Source organism: Poecilia latipinna, unplaced genomic scaffold (assembly GCF_001443285.1).
Source record: "Poecilia latipinna isolate Pla-1442-1.1 unplaced genomic scaffold, P_latipinna-1.0 Scaffold148, whole genome shotgun sequence".
Classification (NCBI taxonomy): Eukaryota; Metazoa; Chordata; class Actinopteri; order Cyprinodontiformes; family Poeciliidae; genus Poecilia; species Poecilia latipinna.
The window spans coordinates 309,926-321,751 of NW_015112764.1; the positions used below are offsets into that span (position 1 = coordinate 309,926).

At 36.7% G+C, this 11,826-nt stretch overlaps 2 long non-coding RNA genes across 3 annotated transcripts in view; both read right to left on the reverse strand.

Annotated features, from left to right (window-relative positions):
- Positions 1-48: 48 nt before the first annotated feature.
- The window catches only part of LOC106945527 (uncharacterized), a 34,018-nt gene continuing 22,240 nt past the window's right edge, over positions 49-11,826 (reverse strand). The window contains exons 2-3 of one of the 2 annotated variants that reach the window (XR_001424580.1): positions 1,572-1,627; positions 49-641 (exon numbers count right to left, since the gene is read on the reverse strand). This is a non-coding gene — a long non-coding RNA (uncharacterized LOC106945527). Of the gene's footprint in view, positions 645-1,571; positions 1,628-11,826 lie in introns of both variants that reach the window. The other variant, XR_001424581.1, reaches the window with a different exon arrangement.
- Positions 4,887-6,518, reverse strand: LOC106945528 (uncharacterized). Its single transcript, XR_001424582.1, has 3 exons — positions 6,509-6,518; positions 5,494-5,500; positions 4,887-4,969 (listed from the first exon to the last, which is right to left on the reverse strand). It is a non-coding gene; the product is annotated as an uncharacterized LOC106945528 (long non-coding RNA).

Below are 11,826 nucleotides of genomic sequence, written 5' to 3' on the forward strand. Positions count from 1 at the left end.
TTTTTTTTTTTTTTTTTTTTTTTGAGATGGATGCATCAAATACATGTATTTAGCTTTAAAAATTAATGAAAACATCTTATTTCCTTATATTATTTGTAATAATCATGAAATTATTGCATTAACAATCACGTCTTTAACATGAAAATATGAATGATTTTCTTTCATCTCTGGGATGTCATGACTGGGACCTTTGCAAATTTACTTTTTGCCACAATTAAATGTTTCCAATCAACAAACAAAGTGTATTATAAAGCAAAGATAACCCAAGTAAACGTAAAATGCAGTTTTCAAATAATTTCTTATTAAATGAAAAGAGCCATACACACGATCTGGTCTGATATGAAAAAGTAATCATCATTTTAGACTCTATTTGGTTACTGCAACCTTTGGCTACAGTAACTGACATCAAGCTTTTCAATAGGCTACGAATAAGTTTCATCCTTCTGTTCTTCACAAAACCGTTTAAATTCAGCAACAGTAGGTTTCACACATGAACAGCACGTTTATGTCTCACAGCATCTCAGTTACGCTCCTCCCACTCCTTCATTTTTCTCCTGTTGAGCCAAAGCTGCTCATCTCCTAGTGCACAGCAAAGTCCTTATGCCTTAATCTCATGGCCTCACATTGTCCTTCAGGATTTCCTGCTGAACAGAAGAATTTGTCATAGCATACATCAGCCAGGTCCTACAGAAACAAAGCAAATCATTTGATAACTACCTCAACCTTAATTGAATCAGGCTGTTTTTATCTATCAGAATACATTCAATGATGTGAAATATTTAAATGTCACCAAAATATATGGAAAAATCACAGTATGTACAGAAAAACTGAACTAATAAAATACTTTTTTACAGCTGCTACTGTGAATTTTTTCCTTGTGGTCCATTGTCACATTAAAACCATAAACTTTAATGTATGTATAACTCATAAAAAAGTTATATTTTATGTATAACTCATAAAAAATCAGGTTTTGACAAATTTGTTAAAACTGTCATTTGTAGCAGTTTGTGAGACAGATGATCTGTGAAAAGATCGATCTCCTCCATCTTCTCCATGAGTGACTACTGCTGTCTGAAGAAATGAACAACCAAAAACAACCAATCAGAGACAGGAGGAAAATCAACCTTGCATGACTGACACCCCTAGGCCCTGCCTCCTGACTCTGATTGGTTGTTTCTAATTAGCACTGGGTGAAGGTAGAGGAGCTGGATTTTTATTGTTATTTTTTTTTTTTTTTTACCATTTATCAATCTCATACCATAGTTTTTACCACAGTTTCAACAGATATGTAAAAAAATATATATATAAAACTTACATACTGCAGCTTCAGTGTAGTTCATTGAGAACCAATTGATACACAGTTCAGTATGACTGGAAGAAAATTGACAATTTTTTGAAAATTCTGTAGAAAATCTGAAGTGCTGTGTGCATATTGTTTATGTTAAGCTTTCTTTATTCTGAAATCTATGATAAAGCTGATAACTTCATGGTAATCTATTCAACAAGAAGCAGGAATAATTAAATGAACCAATTTTTGCAACACAGTGTGCAGACAAAGCTTCAGGTCATACCTAAAGTAAAGAGGAACTTCCAATGGCCTCAATAGGTCCTTCTTGTGCCTGCAGACCTGAAGGGAAATTTAGAAAAAATTTGTGAGAAAAGCACATGATGTATCAATTTCCAATGTTTGAGGATAAAAATGTTTAGAGGTGTTCTGCTAAGAGTCACAGATGGTCAAAGAGTGCTGTTGTTTTGTGATATTAAAAACGTGAAAGAATGGATTGTTAATGAAATGCAGACAGAATTTCATAAATATTTGTTTTCACCTGGACTGCCAGATTTCAGAGTGTTGGTAGTACGGAGCCCTCCAGGGGACATGGGGAATTTTTTTTCCTTTTGCGTTCCCTCGCAAAACTTTTGCGTTCCCTGGCAATAATCAGTTCATGCGGCATAATTGAATACTTTAAGCCTTTTCCGGTGGCCGCCGTACTTTCTGCTTTAATATAAGCTTATAAGGTTTTTCCATGGACTATTGAGTTATTATCGCGGGGTAATAAGTCATCTGATTGTGTCTCTATTGTGTTCATGTCTGAATGGTTTAAAGGGCTGCTTTCTGTGCCGTTCCATCTTAGCCTTAACAGAGTAAATAAATCGATTTTCAATCAGTTTTTTGCACCAAAGCGTTAATAATAATAAACACATTTTCACTGAGGCTCTATAAGAGCAATATGAATGAAATAAGTAATTATTGATATGACAGGAGCAGCGGCTTTGACACCTGGTGGTGGGCGTGTCGATGTGGGAGTGACGTCATGAAGTATGAATGGGAAGGTGACGCTGTTGGCTGTGTGTGTATGAGGAAGCGGGTGAGCTGGGGGGTCAGTCCTCGCAAAGTTTGGAGCATGATAATAAAAATTTAATAAATCGATAATTGTGACAGAACAAAGAAGAGGTTAGGAGTTGATTGATACACGGACAGATGAGATTCCCCGAGTTAATCCAGTGCGGCCCTCTACCACCATTAGTTTGCTGTGTTTTATAATAATAAAACGTGTTTATTATTATTAACGCTTTGGTGCAAAAAAACTGATTGAAAATCGATTTATTTACTCTGTTAAGGCTAAGATGGAACGGCACAGAAAGCAGCCCTTTAAACCATTAAGACTACGAACACAATAGAGACACAATCAGATGACTTATTACCCCGCGATAATAACTCAATAGTCCATGGAAAACCGTTATAAGCTTATATTAAAGCAGAAAGTACGGCGGCCACCGTAAAAAAGGCTTACAGTATCAATTATACCGCATGAACTGATCAGTAGATTATTGCGAGGGAACGCAAAACCTTTTGCGAGGGAACGCAAAAAAAAAAAAAAAAAAAATCCCCATGTCCCCGGGCTCCGTACCGTATGGTAGTGCTGCACAAACCTGAAGAACCTTTTAGTTCAGCTAGTTTCCAACGCTCATCATGATGAACCACACACAATGAAATCAAACAGAAATGATTCCAAAAGGAATATGTAGTTTGTAAAAAACTGTACTTTTTGTCTGCACTTTAAAAAATATGAGGAGTTTTTAAGTTTTAGAAGGCACAGAAGGAGAAGCATAGCACATTCTACACACTCCCCAACCTATTTGAGGGTTTAACACAGAGAAATAATAGAAACACACATGCAAGTTTCAAATAAGCCTACAGTCACGTTAGGATATAAATCCAACATGCAGACTCGCCAGAGCAAATTCATGCAGCTACGACCAGCAGCAACACGGGCTGTCTACTGCAGCTCCAGCAGGACAAAGGAGGAACTACAGCTCTGTGAAGTCAGAGCATTCAGCCCTGCTGCATGACAACCTCCACAGGGTGCCACAAGGCCCAAGAGGGCTCGTCCTCTTAGATTAGCGTTTCAGGGGCCTCATGCATAAAGCGGCGTGCGCACAAAAAATGTGTGGCGCCATATTTTACGCACAAGTCGGCCTGTATAAAAATTAACTTTGCGTCAAAGTTTGCATAAATATACGCACACTTTTTCCCTGGCGTGAAAATGTGCGGCAGCCATGCAAACTTTTTCTGTGAACAATATCAAACTACAAAGCGTCAAAACTCACATAAATACACTGAAATCTGACTACAGTTATTTAGACCAGGAAGCATCGAACCCGATGTTTTTTTCATGGTTTTAATATTTTATTGTTTAAATGTAAACAGTGAAACTGAACCATATTTATTTTCATACAATAACATAACACGCACACAAAATCAAGAAAACAAAAATAAAAGGATACGAAAACCTCACTAGAATGTAAATAATACAGTTCCTCAGTTTTTTGTCTCATAAAGATTGAACTGTGTGCCGAAGCGCGTGAAATGCATCTGTGGGGTAATTTAATTCTAGGTGATCAAGGTGTGTAGACAATCACACGTATCAGTAGCTGCATAAATGTGAGCCGTGAAATTGTGGAGCGCTTTGGTTCTGATGGAGAACATCTCCAATGGAAGGATTCAGAGGGAGGATTGAATTTACCGCAAATTGGAATGTACAAAGGAAAAGTGCACGGCCACGTGCGTGCGCACGGCTTTATACATCCGAATTCTTTTGTGCGCCGCATTTTTCTACATTTTTCCGTACGCCAAGTTTTAGTGTGAAAACTGCGGACTCTTTTTTGCATGAGGTCCCTGAGCTTTTAAGGACTTTCTGAGCGTGTATTTTCATCTCTATATATTGACTTGTTTTTACAACTTGTTGACAGTTCCTGGTGTTACACAATCAGCAATACCACAAATGCCAAAAATTGGCTTGGAAATAAAAACAAAGAACAAAATATAAAATATAAAGTTATTTTGACATAATGGCATTTCAATGTCAAATGCCTTCTTTTTGGACTGCACTCTATTTCTGTGCGGCCACCTCAGACAGAGCCTGACAAGTGGACTTCCTTCTAAATAGTTTATTGTTCCATCCATCCATTTTCTGTACACCCTTGTCCCTTAGTGGGGTCAGGAGGGGTGCTGGTTAGTTTATTGTTAGCTTTGATATTATCAACTGTATCGTTGCATCAAATACAATATTGATCCCAAAGAAAAATTAAGTGTTGTTGTAACTCTTATTAATTCAAATTCTTGAAAGAGTTATTGTAGATGGTGATGGCTATTGGCAGGAAAGATCTCCTGTAGCAGTCTGTATTACAGGGTATGTGAAGAAGCCTCTGACTGAAGGCACTTTGTTTTTCTAAGACAGTCTCATGAAGAGGATGGTCAGGGTTTTCCACATTTCTCTTGATTTCATTAAAAATCCTTCTTTGCATCATCATTTCCAGAGTTTCCACAGTCATACCCAGAACAGAACTAGATTAGAACCAAACAGAACCAGCCTTCTTTACGAGGCTGTTGAGTCTTTTTTATCTCCCTGGTTCTGATGCTGCTGCCCCAACAGATAGCGGCAGAAGAGATGATGCTCTCAACAACAAACTGATAGAAGGTCAGCAACATCTTGCTGCAAACCTTTAAGGACCTTAGCTTCTTCAACAAGTCCAGTCTGCTCTGTCTCTTCTTATAGATGCTTCACTGTCGCATCTCCAGTCTTTTTGAAGTCCCTCTTTCCGCTTTCTTTTTGGCAAGCTAGCTAATTGAACCCCTTCCCCTTTCTTCCACTCTTTTCTTTTCCAATTTGGGAGGAGCCACATGTATCTCCCCTGAAGGTTTAGTATGCAAACCATCAGACTGACCCAGTCTGATGTTTCACTGCAGAGTCATCTGAGCATTTCTGCAGATGACAAAAGTCAGACTTGAACTGGAAGTTAGAAGTGTACAGAGTGAAATAGAATTCACTGGGTTTTATTTTAGCAATAGTATAAATATTAAGTTTGATTGTACTGAATCCTCATCTTGAAGTCATTTCAGATAAAATATTCTGTCCAATGCATAAACATAAATTATTAAAAATGTATCTTGTAGGAAATATATGAAGCTTTAAGGTTTCCCAGCCCTTTAACCTTATAACTAAAATTTGGAAAACTGTTACCTTTTCTTAAAATGCCTTGACTAATAACAAAAAAGAAAACAATGGAACCCAAAGTGCAAACATACACCCAAATATAGCTGGAATATAGAACAGCTGTTCTCAATCACACAAGGTAACTCCATTGAAGTTGATAAATGTATGAAAGTCTCTGTAAAAATGCATCCACATTTTTGGGGATTAATTTATCATTTAAATAAAGATGTTATGATTCACGTTCCGGTAATGCATCGTCTGCTTTTTTCTTCCCTCATGTTTTCATACCACTTCTCTAATCAGCCTTATTCCACCCAACTGAGCCTGCCTGATTACCCTGCCCTGTTTTCACCTGTGCCCTGGTCTACTGAAACCTGTCTCAGTCTCTGTTGCTCCTCCAAGTTATCAACTGCATTTTGCCAATAAAAACCTCACGACTTGTGTGTGTGTGTTCCTGGATTACTCAGTCATTGCTTTGGCCATAATGGATTCTGCATCTTCAGCCTGATATCTGGAGCCCTGCATCACCATCATCCTGGTAAGAATACTGACCTTTACCTTCTTGTGTTTGACGGTTTACTATCAAGCATTGGCTCTGGGTTGTGGTTTGAGTTGTGGTTTAGGGAATCACCGAGCCACTTTTTTCACTTTCATTACCTTAGGTTTAGTATCAACTGATTTTGATCCAATACAGAACAGCTCAACTGACTTAAAATGTTTTGTTTTTTAAACACAGACATACTGGACTGAATTACAAATTGATTTGTAACAGCACCAGTACAGTACCAACAGCTTCATAATCTTGTTCAAACAAGCTAAAAACAACACAACACAACAAATTAAAATTTGTTCAGTCAGCGCAATTAGGAGTCCAACAGCAAATGCAAAATAAATAAAAAAAGAAGCTGAATAAACTGACTATCTTGGTCAAACAAATAAAAAATAAACAGCAACAAAGCTTTTTTTTCCAAATGGTTTGAAAGTGTAATTAGGAACTGTAAATATAATCTAACATTAATAAAGCATGATGGTGCTCAGAGCACAAAGCATGGAACTAGACTGAATAGATCTCCTTATGGATTGTTCACATTGTCACAGATACCTGATGTAGTGTTTTTTTTGTTTTTTTCAGTATCTAGACCAATACAGATATTGATATGCATCTCTGCTGTGGAATGTTTTGTGATTTGAGTCCCAAATGGACCGCTGCACAGTCGGAACATTTCCCTCTTGCTGTTCTCTACAGCTTCCTCTCTGACGTCACTGACTGCCCCCCTGCCTGTCAACACTGCAGACCTGTAAGTCAGTAAAAAGCCATTTTCAATAAAAGTATTAATACTCAATAGAATATCCCTGTTCCTACATAAGTCCAAAAAATAAAAGTAAATTGAATCAGCAGTACCAACAGCTAACTCTAGTAGCTGTAGAGGCTTTGTTCCCATTAGACAGCAGCAGTTCTTGTCAATAATCAGTTAACAACTGCCATGTGTTAAATGGCCTTTTTGCAGTATCAATGCAACTTTATTGACAGACTGAAGGACAAAATTGAGACTGACAGGGAAATTAGAAAATTAATGTTCTACCCGAGATTTTCACTCCAAGTTCTGTTACAGCCATTAGTCAGACAGGAATTCCATCGATATGTAGACTGACACTGACTAGAGGAAATGTTCACTCAACGGTGACAATAAAAAATGTGAGTTCACTGAAGCACAGGGTGATTTAGCTCGACTGCCTGGTTGTTTTATAAGATGCATCTGTTTTCGTTTATGTTCAAATATTTTTTTGAGATTTAAAACTGGATGAAGTCGGTGCTTAATAATCTAAACCGTCACTTCATAATCTCCAGCTCAGTAGGCTCCACTGGACTGAGAGAATAGAAATTACAGCCCGTCAGGCATCAGTGATGGAGAGGAATTTAAAATTGGCACCGGCAGTTTTTTTTTAAAACCCCCAAAAAAAAAAAAAAAAAAAAAAAAGCATTATTGCTTGTCTTTTTAATTTTATGTTATGGTAGGTTGTTGTGACTTAAGTTGGACAGTATAAATCCTGACTGGAAGCAGATGGGCATTCAGATAAATATAAAGTATAACTAGGATAAAGATGCGTTTGTTTAAATGTAGTGTGAATGTTGTAAAGCTGAATGTTTTTGATGAAAATTGCAGAATAATTTGAAGTCAATTGCAGAAATGTAAGAAACAGTCAAAAATGCAAAAAAAAACTGCTGAAGAGGAGGGAAAACTTTCAGTTAATGCAAAAATCCCACCCAAAGACTATTAGAAATCACTGCAGAATACCCTTTTCATAGCAGCCTATAAGGTAAGATGAGCTAAAAAGCTAACACTAGCTAAAATACAAATAACATATCTAGCACTAGCATGGTGACCTTCAGTAACATACTCCATACAGAGGGAAAAAAAACCCCAAAAAGCTCAAATTAGCTATAATGCTAAAGCTAGCTGAAATACTAATGTTATAATCTTAGCTACACTATCATGTTAACCTACAGTAACAAATTCTATGCAGAGTGAAAAACCCATGTCAAAGCAAAAGCTAGCTGATGGCTAAAACTAGCTAAAGAAAAAACAAAAACCTAATAATAGCAGCTGGGTGATTCTCTGAATTCTGTGCCTTTTGGGGTCTATGGTTACTTAAAAATATAAATATAACACAAAAAATTGTGTTTTTGAGCAGTGCATCTATTGAAGGTCTCTTTTAATCTCCAAGAAAATATGTATCCCCACCTTATGCATGAAATCCCAAACATTAATTTGAATTTCTTTGCTGCTTGGGTTGCTTTAAATTCAACCCTGTAATGGGACAATTTCATTCCTCTGAGTATAACTGCATAACATAATTAAACTAATTCTTCCAGTTCCTTTGAAATCACCTGTCCCTTGATTAAAATAACTAATTCTAAGTATATTTTATGTTTCTGAATAATAATAGACTGATAAGTAGAATATGGCAACTTGATGTAAAAGTGCTTCTCATAAATCATGAAAATACACTTAAAAATAAAAATTAAATCAGGCTTTTTTATGTTTTTGAATCATTCTTTAAACTTTGCATACAGTCCAACAAATATTAGTCTAATATTTGCTGTTATTACAAAAGTAATTGCATCAACATATCGCGTTATGGGGTTGAACCCATTGTAAAAGTTGACCAGACTGTTACAGGGTCGAACACTCTGGCTGGCTTAACAACAGTCCAACGTTCAACCCGTAACAAAACCACCATTTTTGTAACGGGGTTGAAGATTTTCACTAAAAGTTGCCATAAATTCACATCAGCTAGGGTATGGAGCAACATATGATAAGATGAAAACAAGAAATATGTGTTTCAAAGACCATTCTTTACTTTTTCCCAAACAATAAATATCATTTACATCTGTAACAGGGTTGAAAGGTTAAGCTTGACAATGATGATATTTGGGTAAAAAATAACCAAATATAGGTAAGAAACTTTCCTAACACTTAAATCTCTTTACAGTGTGATCAGGAAGAGACTTCAGTGATGTCACTTCCAGGGTGCTGAGGAAATTGAACTGAACCATTATTTATAAAAAGGAGGAATTAGTATGCTGTTATGGGGTTGAACAAAACTTGAGGGACAAGATTAAAAAGTGCTATTTTATATATAATTCATGTATTTTTTGTAATTTCTTTTATTTAGGTTAAAGTATATCAAAAAATGTTTATAATGGTACAAATAACTTGCAGCTACTGGCTATTTTTGTTTTATATTCACTGAAAAATTAACATTGGTCAGTGGGGTCATGCTCATTTGGCTGACCTCTACACTTCAACAACCCATAAAATTTTTCAAAACATGATTTTAAAAATATATTTGCATGTTATATTACCAAGACACGTGGATATTTCCATTTCTTGATTTTCTCAAAAAAATTGTTTGCATTATATGAAAATCTTTGAGATAAACCTGTGGGATACAAAAGGCACTGAATTTGGACAATCACCCAGCTACCACTAGCATGTTGACCTACAATAACGGCATGTTACTGTTGAAATCTCATCTTTATAGTGGAATTCTATTTATCTTAGTAATTAATCAAAGATAGGCAGCCCTGGCTTTGTCTATTTAAATGCACACTTTAGCAGATATGCACACATCAATCCAGTCATACACAATTTGTAATCCGACACCTGTGGCACGTTAGTCCCACAGCATTTATTATGAATTCTGCTGTGTATAAGGGGCTACCTGAAGAAAAATGTGAGACAATTTGTTAAACTGCACCAAACCAAAACCTGCTGGTAAATCTACCAAGAACTAGTTGAGGACTTCTGGATTGAGTCAAAGTCCAGATCTGGATAATATGGAGTCACTTGAAATGGGACACATAAATCAGGAATCCTCAAACGCCTCTGAGCTGAAAGTGGGAGGCAAACCTGGTTCAGATCATGTCAGAGACTGACAGACGGCTACAAGAAGCTAAAGCGGTAAAACTGTTTGCTCAGATTGGGCTCTTTCTTGGGTGAATGAGATCATGTAGATGGTATTTAAAGGGTTGCAAAAAAATGTTTCATTGTTCTTAAGGTAAAAGATGCCAGCACAAGAGAACAAGTGTCAGTCTTAACCATAAAATTTCAACATTAGAAAAATCTTGCACGCTGGTAATGTGCTGTTTAAACCTTAATCTTTGTCATTCACAACTCATTATGCTATATCATGAGTTGTGAATGACAATAACTTGCAAATGTTTTTCTTACACCATTCCATAACATAAACTGATGTACAAGAATCTCACTGTTTGTCGTCTTTTTCATCCACTTTGTTAAACGGTGAGAATTACACTGGAAGTCAAGGTGTCAAAATGCTTGTAAAATAGCCACCCATCATCATACAAGGTGAGCAACTTCATGCACGGTTACAGGCTATTTTAAAGTTATTTTTATTCAGCTGCTCTGACTGAGACATCTGGGAGTCTGACAGTTACCACATCTGCCAGCTTTTTGAAAAGATTTCTTTTCAGCCTTGACGTAGGTATAATTTCAGTGGCAGTCTGTATGGTAATGTCCTAATTGGCATATTGCCTGGAAGAGCTCAGGTTCTGATGGACAGCCACTTCACAGGGGTATAATCTACATTTTACACTCCACTAGTGGTCCTGATGCTCTCTCTTCTCAAACTGAGCCCAGTTGGTTTGAGTGAACAATTTATGCCCACAAGCTAAATATCCTTTTTAATCCATGTGAGCAGCAAGTTATACTTGGAAATAAAGCAGACCTTTATGACATAAAGTGACATACAAAGTTATACTGTTAATGTCAGTGTCAGTGTGTTTACAGTTTTTCTTATCTTTACTTCAGACTGTTTTTGTATTGGTACAAAACAGCAAGAAAAAAAAATCACTGTCACTTAGAAAATAAACCAAACTACATCCAATCACTCATTCAGCCAAGTTCTTACTGTAGCTCTTCTCTTTTTGCTGATTTCATTTTATTTGTTGTAGGCAGCAAGAAAAAACAAAACAATAAAATTGGCAAATCAAACTAGCTTGTTATATCCTGCACTTGATAATATACTTACTAACTGTAATATATGCTCTGATTACAGTTTTCTGAACTTCCACATTCTACAATCTGTCGATTCCGATTTGTCCCATTTTTCTCTCTATTGTTCTGCGTTAATACTGGACAGGCACCAGTTACCCCACGACCAGGTAAGAAAAACCAGGTACAGACAATGGCTGAATGCATGGAATTTAGAGTGAAATAAAATATTCTTAATCCTTAAAAGGGTCAAATGTCCTTCAAATTTTTGGATATATATAATTGTGCATATAACACACACATGAAAAAGAATCTGAGTACATGTTCAAAAGCCAGATTGTTTTTCTATCAGTTCTTTTGCATGTTGCTTTTCGTGACCTATGATTAATTGTAAGTCAGTGAAGTGTGGAGGTTTCTGCGGGGCCTTAGTGCCGTCTACTCAGAGTCCTTGCTGGGGCTGTAGTGACCGACATTAATTCACATCACCAAACTTTCCAAAAGAGTTTTCTGTTGAGCAGAAGAAAAAAAAAATGTTCCCACAACAGTGGGATGAAAACGCAAATATCACTGAAAATGATGTAGTGCACAAGCCAGGTCTGTAGGAGGCAGTAACACTTTGAACTTTCCGATGCAGAAGTCTGTTTTCGTAACCTTTACACAACATCTGGGGCATGTAATCTGTTTTTGCTGATGGCATAAATATTCCACAAAGCAGATTTTGCTTTAACTTGCCAAATAATCTGAAGAGGTGCAGCAGCAGCAGCAGCCGACATTGTTGTGATGTGTCCCGTTGAAAACTGAGCCTGGTGGTG